This window comes from Camelus ferus, chromosome X (genome assembly GCF_009834535.1).
Source record: "Camelus ferus isolate YT-003-E chromosome X, BCGSAC_Cfer_1.0, whole genome shotgun sequence".
NCBI lineage: Eukaryota > Metazoa > Chordata > Mammalia > Artiodactyla > Camelidae > Camelus > Camelus ferus.
Window position 1 is genome coordinate 51,952,789 of NC_045732.1, and position 10,625 is coordinate 51,963,413.

Genomic DNA, 10,625 nt, shown 5'->3' on the forward strand with positions numbered 1-10,625 from the left:
CCAAAAAAGAGAATTATAGGCCAATATCACTGATGAACATAGGTGCCAAAATCCTCACCAAAATTTTAGCAAATAGAATCCAACAACACATAAAAAAGATTATACATCATGACCAAGTGGGGTTCATCCCAGGGACACAAGGCTGGTTCAACTTACGCAAATCAATCAATGTAATGCATCACATCAACAAATGAAAGGATAAAAACCACATGATCATCACAATCGATGCAGAAAAAGCATTTGATAAAATTCAACACCCATTTATCATAAAAACTCTTGCCAAAGTGGGTATAGAGGGAACATATCTCAACATAATAAAAGCTATACATGACAAATCTACAGCCAGCATAGTACTCAATGGTGAAAAACTCAAAAGCTTCCCACTAAAATCTGGGACAAGACAAGGATGCCCACTATCACCACTCTTATTCAACATAGTCCTGGAAGTCCTCGCCACAGCAATCAAGCAAGAGAAAGAAACAAATGGAATCCAAATTGGAAAAGAATTATTAAAATTTTCACTAAATGCTGATGACATGTTACTATATATAGAAAACCCTAAAAGGTCCACACAAAAGCTACTAGAGCAAATTGAAGAATTCAGAAAGTTAGCAGGTTATAAAATGAACGTTCAATAATCAGTTGTATTTCTTTACACTAATGATGAATCAACAGAAAAAGAAAGTAAAGAAACAATCCCGTTTAAAATAGTACCCAAAGTAATAAAATATCTGGGAATAAAACTAACCAAGGAGGTGAAAGAATTATACACAGAAAACTATAAACCACTGATGAAGGAAATTAAAGAAGACTTTAAAAAATGGAAAGATATTCCATGCTCTTTGATTGGAAGAATCAATATTGTTAAAATGGTCACACTGCCCAAGGCAAACTACAGATTTAATGCTATCCCTATCAAGTGACCCAGGACATATTTCACAGAACTAGAAAAAATCATAATAAAATTTATATGGAATCACAAAAGACCTAGAATTGCCAAAGCATTACTGAAGAGAAAGAAATAGGCTGGAGGAACAACTCTCCGAGGCTTCAGACAATACTATAGAGCTACAGTCATCAAGACAGCATGGTATTGGTACAAAAACAGACATATAGACCAATGGAACAGAATAGAGAGCCAGAAATGAACCCACAGACTTTTGGTCAATTAATCTTCGAGAAAGGATGCAAGAATATACAATGGAATAAAGACAGTCTCTTCAGTAAATGGTGTTATGAAAACTGGACAGCAGCATTTAAAACAATGAAGCTAGAACACTCCCTTACACCATATACAAAAATCAACTCAAAGTGTATCAAAGACTTAAACATAAGACAAGATACAATAAACCTCCTAGAGGAAAATATAGGCAAAACATTATCTGACATACATTTCAAAAATTTTCTCCTAGAAGAAATAAAAGCAAGAATAAACAAATGAGACCTAATGAAACTTACAAGCTTCTGCACAGCAAAGATAACCAGAAATAAAACAAGAAGATAACCTACGGAATGGGGGAAGTTTTTGCAAATGAAACCGACAAAGGCTTGATCTCCAGAATATATAAGCATCTCATATGACTCAATAAGAAAAAATAAACAACCCAATCCAAAAATGGGAAGAAGAGCTAAACAAGCAATTCTCCAGGAAGACATACAAATGATCAAAAGGCACATGAAAAAATGCTCTATATCACTAATTATCAGAGAAATACAAATCAAAACTACATTGAGGTATCACCTCACACCAGTCAGAATGGCCGTCATTCATAAATCCACAAATGACAAATGCTGGAGAGGCTGTGGAGAAAGGGGAACCCTCCTACACTGCTGGTGGGAATGCAGATTGTTGCAGCCGCTATGGAAAACAGTATGGAGATTCCTCAAAAGACTAGGAATAGACTTACCATATGACCCAGGAATCCCACTCCTGGGCATATATTCAGAAGGAACCCTACTTCAGGATGATACCTGCACCCCAATGTTCATAGCAGCATTATTTACAATAGCCAAAACATGGAAACAGCCTAAATGTCCATCAACAGGTGACTGGATAAAGAAGAAGTGGTATATTTATACAGTGGAATACTACTCAGCCATAAAAACCGACAACATAATGCCATTTGCAGCAACATGGATGTCCCTGGAGAATGTCATTCTAAGTGAAGTAAGCCAGAAAGAGAAAGAAAAATACCATATGAGATCGCTCATATGTGGAATCTAAAAAAACAAAAACAAACAAACAAACAATCAAACAAAAACAAAGCATAAATACAGGACAGAAATAGACTCATAGACAGAGAATACAGACTTGTGGTTGCCAGGGGGGTGAAGGGTGGGAAGGGATAGACTGTGATTTCAAAATTGTAGAATAGATAATCAAGATTACACTGTATAGCACAGGGAATTATACACCAAATGTTATGATAACTCACTGAGAAAAAAATGTGCCAATGAGTGTGTATATGTCCATGAATGACTGAAAAATTGTGCTGAACACTGGAATTTGACACAACATTGTAAAATGATTATAAATCAATAAAAAATGTTTAAAAAAATTAGAAAAAGTTAATAGAAAATAGAAAAAGTAAAAACAGACTGTAAAAAAAAGGGGGGGTCTCCTGGAGACTATGTGCTCTTAATGAGATATCTTTATGTCTTCGCGCTGTTTTGCAAACTCAGTTTGCTGTTTCCAGAGGCCCTCCTTTGGCGCCCTCATCTGTGGTGCTCCCAGTGCCTGTCAGTGTGTAGATTGTGCCCCTTCCTAACACTAGGTCAGTCGCAACTCTCCTTAGCTCTGGGTGGGCGGGTCACTGCCCTTCCGGATGCCGCAATCAGATGTTGCAGGCTGGTCAAGTAGGTGGGCGGAACACGCCCCCTCCCAGCACCGAGGTCAGTTGCTGCACTCCTGCGGGAAGACGGGGTCCACCTGCCCTCTCCTGGCACCTCTCTCTGTACAGCCACCCACTCTGCCCTGGGCCGTGCTCCACAGGAGAGTTCCAGGAAGACCTCGGAACAGCCCTGGCCCTGTTCCATGTGAAAATCCAGCCCCTTGTCTGTCCCAGAGGCGTGAGCTCTCTGAGGCACCAGGGCGGAAGAAACCCATCTGCCTCAGGCTGCAAACAAGTCCCTTCTGGCCTTTGAGGCTGCCAAGCCTCCAGGTGCGGACTCCAGTTTCACCCCCGCCACTGCCAGGGTGGTAAGTACTGGAGGATATGGTGGCTGTGCCTTAGCCCCACTTCTCTTCACCCAAAAACCTTCCGCAGGTTTTCAGAGATGGGGGTATGCATCCTTCCCCCCAGGGTACATCAGTCATGCTGTTTTATGGAGGGCCCAGTTTGTTCTGCCCTGTGCACCCAATCATCCACGGCACGCAGAACCCTGCAATCCTCCGGGCTCCTGCATTGAAGCTGCCCTAGTCCTCCGCCTGGCTTGGGCAGCCCGGCCCAGCCTGGCCCCCAGCTGCCAGCTCGTGTCTTGGGCTGGGTGTTGTGGGGACCCTCTGTGCCCGTTTAACTTAGTTCTGTTGTCAAGGGCTGCTTTGTACAGATCTGAGCCTCGGAGGCTCCCCCTCCATCCTGCTGGCCTCTCTTTTGGAGAAGGGTAGACCCAGTGAAGGAGTGGTAGTCCTCCTTTGCCACTTCCTCCCCACTGGACCTGGCCTGCACTGTTTTGCCTTTTCTTCTTTCTTTTTTCCTTTTCTCCTACCGGATTTTTGGCATCTCTATCTTTTGAAGAGGACAGTGTTCTGTTGGAGTTCCACAAGTGCGCTGGTTGGCTGAGTGGGTTGTGGATGTGAGTCTTGGTGTATTTGTGGGAGAGGGTGAGCTACGAGTGTCCTACCACTCCACCATCTTGGCCTTCTCCTATCAATAATTACTGTAAATGCCAATGGACTAAATGTTCCAATTAAATGAAAAATAATGGCAGATCTGATTTGTTAAAAAGGCAAGAACCTATAATATTCTGCCTACAAGAGATTCATTTCAATGCAAAAGACATATAGAGATTGAAAGTGAAGAGATGGAAAAGATACTTCATGTAAACGGATATGACAAGAAAGTATGGGTAGCAATACTCATATCAGATGAATTTGACTTAAATAAAGGTCCATAAAGAAAGACAAGAAGGACATTATATAACATTAAAGGGTTCAATACAAGAAGAGGATATTATACTTAACATATATTCACCCAATATAGGAGGACCTAAATATATAAAACAGATACTAATAGACATAAATGGAGACATGAAAAATAACACAATAATAGTGGGATATTTTAACATCCCACTGACATCAATGGAGAGATCATCTAGACAGAAAAATCAATAAGGCAACAGAGATCCTAAATGACACGATGAAACAGTTGGGCATAACAGATACCTACAGGACATTATATCCAAACACCAGGATACACATTCCTTTTAAGTGTGCATAGAACATTCTCTAACCTGGACCACATACTAGGTCATAAAATAAGCCTCAACATATTTAAGTGAATAGAAACTAATTCAAGTGTCTTTTCTGACCACAGTAGCATGAAACTAGAAATCAACCACAGGGAAAACAAAATGGGAAAAGAACAAATGTATGGAAATTAAACAACATGTCACTAAAAAAATAGGTCAATGATGAGATCAAAGAAGAAATCAGAAGATATATCAAGACAAATGAAGATGAAAACATAACTGTACATAATCTGTTGGATGCAGCAAAAGCAGTTCTAAAAGGGAAGTTCATAGAGACAGACTTTTCTCAAGAAACAAGAAAAATCTCAAAGGAGCAATCTAACAAAACACTTAAAGAATTAGAAAAAGAAAAACAAAACCCAAAGTTAGCAGAAAGAAGGGAATAAAAAAGATCATCAAAGAAATAAATTAAAATGAGTCAAAAAAAAAAAAAAACCAACATGAAGGATCAATGAGCTGCTTTTCTGAAAAGATAAAGAAAATCAATACACCTCTACCCAGGCTGGCCAAGAAGAAAAGAGAGAGGACCCAAAAGAAATAAGAAATGAAAGAGAACAAATACAAATTGATACCACAGAAGTATAAAAAATCATGAGAATACTATAAACAGTTATATTTTAAAAAATTGGACAACCTAGAAGAAATGTACAAGTTTCTAGACTCATACAATCCACCAAAACTGATACAAGAAGAAACAGATAACCTGAACAGAATGATCACTAGAAGTGCAATAGAATCTGTAATAAAAGAAAAAGGTCCCTCCAAACAAAAATCCAGTACCGAACAGCTTCACTGGGGAATTCTATCAAATACACAAATAACAAACTGTTTAAACAAAATTGAAGAAGAGGGAACACTACCAATATCATTCTATGAACCCACTACCATTGTGATACTACAACCAAAGACACTACAAAAGAGGAATATTGCAGGCCAATATCTTTGATGAATATAGATGCCAGAATCCTCAACAAAATATTAGCAAACTGAATCCAAAAATACATTAAAAGATCATGCACCATAATAAAGTTTTATTCATTCCAGGATCACAAGGATTGTTCAACATAAGCAAGTCAATCAAAGTGATATGTTACATTAACAAAAGGAAAGACAAAATCCATATGATCATCTCAATAAGTACAGAAAAATTATTTGTCAAAACTCAACACACATCCATGATAAAAATGCTCACAAAAGTGGGTATGGGGGAAAATATCAGCACAATTTTTTTAATGGCAACATAATAAAAGCCATTTTAGACAAGCCCACAGTCAGCAGAATACTCAACAGTGAAAAACTGAGAGTCTTCCCATTAAAGTCAGGAATGAGACAAGGATGCTCACTCTCACCACTTCTATTCAACATGGTACTGGAGGTCCTAGCCATAGCAATCAGACAATAGAAAGGGAGAAAAAAGGTATTCAAATTGGAAGGGAAGTGGAAAAACTGTCACTACTTGCAGATGGCACGATACTCTATATAGGAAACCCTAAAATCTCCACACAAAAACTATTATAACTGATAAATGAATTCAGCAAGGTTACAGGATACAGGATTAATATACAGCATTTCTTTTCACTTAGCAATGAAATATCAGAAAGAGAAGTTAAAAAATAATCCTGCTTAAAATCACATAAAAAAATACATAGGAATAAATATATCCAAGAAGGTTAAAGACATATACACTGAAAACTATAAAGCATCAATAAAAGGAATGGAAGATGATTCAAAGAAATATAAAGATATCTCATGCTCTTGTATTGGAAGAATTAATATGATTAAAATGGCCATACTATCCAAAGCAATCTGCTGAATTATAACAATCCCTATCAAAATACCTGTAATATTTTTGCAGAAATAAAACAAACATCTTAAAATTTATATAGACTCACAAGAGACCAAGAATTGCCAAAGAATACTTCGTAAAAAGAACAAAGCTGGAGGCATAACCCTTCCGGAATTCAAACTATCCTACAAAGCTACAGCAATCAAAACAGTGTGGTACTGGCACAAAACCAGATATATAGATCAATGGAGCAGAATACAGAGCCCAGAAATAAACCAACACATCTACCATCAATTAATCTACAGCAAAGGAAGCATGGATATACAATGGAGAAAAGATAATCTCTCCAACAAGTGGTGCTGGGAAAGTTGTACAACTACATGTAAATAATGAAATTAGAACACTCCCTCACCCCATATGCAAAAATAAACTCAAAGTCGTTTAAAGAGCTACATATAAAACATGACACCATAAAATTCCTAGAAGAGAATCTAGGCAAAACATTCTCAGACATGAATCATAGCAATATTGTCTTAGGTCAGTCTCCTGAGGCAAAATAAATAAAAGCAAAAATAAATCAGAACGAGTCAAACTTAGAAGCTTTTGCACAGCAAAGCAAACCATCAACAAAATGAAAAGATAATCAATGGACCAGGAGAAAATATTTGCAAATGATGTGACTGACAAAGGGAATCAAGATCCAAAATATATAATCTGCTCATATAACTCAATATCAAAAATACAAAGAATCAAATCTAAAGACAGTCAGAAATCCTAAATAGATATTTTTCCAAATAAGATATGCAGATGGCCAATGGGCACATAAAAAGATGCTGAATATTGGTACTTATCGGAGAAAGGTAAATCAAAACCACAATGAGGTATCACCTCACATAGGTCAGAACGGCTAGCATTAAAAATCTTAAAATAATTAATACTGAAATGATGTGGAGAACAAGGAACCCTCCTACAGTATTGGTGTGAATGTAAATTGTTGTAGCGACTATGGAAAACAGTATGGAGATTCCTTAAAAAAACTATAAATAGAGCTACCGTATGATACAGCAATCACATTTCTAGGTATATATCTCGAGAAAATGAAAACTCTAAATAGAATAGATTCATGCACTCAATGTTCACAGCAGTAATATGCATAATAGCCAAGACATGGAGACTATCCAAATGCCCCTCAACTGACAGCTGGCTTAAAAATAAATGGTACATATATATAATGGAATACTACTCAGCCATTAAAAAGTGAAATATTGCCAGCAGCAACATGGATGGACCTAGAGAATATTATACTTGATGAAGTAAGTCAAAGACATATTTATCACTTACATGTGGAATCTAAAAAGTAACACAAAAAAAATCTATATCCAAAGTTGAAACAGACTCACAGACATAGAAAACAAACTTATGGTTACCAAAGGGAAAGGAGGTGTGTAGGGATAAATTCATAGTATGGGATTAACAGATACAAACCACTATACATAAAATAGGTAAGCAACAAGGATTTACTATATAGAACAAGTACTTATATTCAATATCCTTTAATAACCTATAATGGAAAATAATGTGAAATATATACACATGTCTGAATCTCTTTGCTGTACACCTGAAACTAACACAATGTTGTGAATCAACTGTACTTCAATTTTTAAAAAAAAAAAGAGAAAAAAATCAACAGGATCTAGGGCTAGGCAAAAAGTCTGTCAACTTGATAACAAAAGAATAATTCTTAAATGGTAAAGTCGATCAATTAGAAACTTTTGCCCTGTGAAAGACTCTGAGAAAAGAATGAAAAGACAGACTGCAGAATGGGAAAAATGTTCTCAAATCACATATCTTGTAAAGGACTTGTATCTACATAAATTGGTGATTGCCAAGGATTATATTTGGAAAGAATTTAACTTTAAAGAAAATTCCTTTGGGATGATAGAACAGTTCTGTATCTTGATTGTAGTGGTGATTACACAAATTTCTACATGTGATAAAGTTTTATAGAACTGTACACCAAAAATAAATCAAGGAAGAAATAGAGGGTAGGATATCATACTATTGGTTTGACATTGTACCATAGTTATGTAGGATCTTATTGGGGGAAACTGGGTGAAGGGTGCACAGGATTTATCCATACTATTTTTGCAAGTTCTATATGAGTCTAAAATTATTTCAAAATTAAAAGAATAAAAAAAAAACTTCTGATCTGAGTGTCAGGAGATGATGTCTGAGCTCTCAACGTCAAACTCTCTGAACTAAAGTTTCCTCCACAGTAATATGTAAATAATTTTATCTATGATTCCTACCTAACAAAGATGTTAAAAATAATTAACAATAGAGAATAAAATTGATATGAAGATACTCTGAACTGTTGTTTTATACAAATGTGCTTTTTATGCCCTAATGATTAATTCATTTATAGAAATACCTGATTTGTTGCCAAGATGGCAGAGTAGAGAGACACATAGCTCACCCTCTCCCACAAATACAATAAGAATTACATCCACAAACCCATTGGATCACACAGAACATGTGCCAAACTCTGGCAGTGTCTCTCACTTTGAAATACAGGAGGATTCTCACAAAATCTGGTAAGATAGAAAAAGAAAAGGAAAAAGAAAAAAATGGTGTGGGACTGGTCCTGCAGGGAGGAAGCAGCAAAGGAAAAAAGGCACCCTCACACTGGGATGCCCCCTCTCCAAATGGAAGGTCAGCAGGGACAGAAGCAGATCTTCCAAGGCTTGGAAGGAAAAGTGGCAGTCACTTGGCAGACAGAACTAAGGTAAACTGGTATGGAGGTTGCCTGTGATCCCCAGCCCTAGATGTGAACTGACAGGGACAAGCCAGGACTGGCTGCTGGAGATGAATGAGGATCCTAGGCAGAGGGCTGGGGTCCACTTACACAGAGGCAGCCTCAGGGGACTACAGGGCACTGTGAGCTCTGGTTGGGGGTGTGTGTGGAACAGAACTGCATGGGACCCTCATGAAAAAGCACCACTGCTGGTACACATGTGGGGAGGGTTGCAATGCATCTCTGCCATAGCACCTATCTCCTCTTGGCTCCATTGTGGGTGTGTTATCTCAAGAAGAGAGGTGGGGCTTGGTCATAGCCATTGCTGCTGTATGGAGGTGGGGCTGACAGCTGAATCCATACCCAGTGGCCCTGCAACTTCACAGGCTGGACTGAGATTTGTTTACAGCCCAAAACAGAGTAGATGGATTTGCTCTCTCTGGACCCTTTGTGTACTCACACCTCTGGGATGGGCAGACAATGAGAGGAGTTCTGGTGCTTAGTGTGGGCAAATACAGGTATTTACAACAGGCCAGGGAACCATACAGTACATTACATGGAGGCAGGGCTGAGGTCTGTGCTGACCTTGTGGTGCACCATGGATTGAGGTGTATGACTGCATGCTCACTATGACAGGCCCTAGCATCTGACATTGGTGGATCTTCCCTGATGGTTCCTAGAGTTCAGAACCTGGGAAACACCAGAGTGGGTGGCTAGTATTCCTACAGCTAGGCAAGCACAAAGGCAGCATCAACAAAGAGCACTTTCTAAGCCCAATAACAAGTGACAGGCAAAACTACAGAGAGCAATTCCTAGGGGACATCCTCTGTGGAGGTACATTCAGTGACTCTTCTTCCCAGCTGAAGCACTCCAACCCTGCCTACCACACACCACAGCTCAGAAATGGGTCTAGAAGCCTCTATTCCAGCAACAGGGGAGCAGATCTGGCCCCTGTCAAGGCTGTGACAACCACAGAACAAAAAACAAGGCCCCACTCAACAACAACAATCAGGGCAGGCTCTGATCACCACAACACCAACCACACCCACAATCAAAGAGTTAATAACCAACACACACAGAAGAAAGACATGGCAACCATCCACATTAAGAACATCCCTCATGACAAAACTATTAGATACACACAGTCTACACAGGAATGCTCCCACTTTAAATAAAAACAAACAAACAAACAAACAAAAAACAACCCTTCAAGATCACAGTAGATAACTGATACTCCTAAATCCATAGAGTCAGAGAAATATAGCAAAATGAAGAAGCAGAGGAACCATTCCCAATTAAAAGAACAAGAAAAATCCCCCAAAAGTACAAACAATGAGATAGATCTTGACAATCTACTAGATTATGACTTCAGAAAAGGGGTGATAAAAGCACTGAAGGAAATAAGAGAGCCTATGAATAGAAACAGAGAACACTATGAAAAGGAATAGAAACTATAAACAGGAACCAATTAAAAATAGAAAACTCAATGGTGGAGATAAGAACTGAGATAAAGGCAGTCAAAAATAGGTAAGGCAGAGGAACAAATAAGTGATCTAGAAGACAGGATAACAGAAG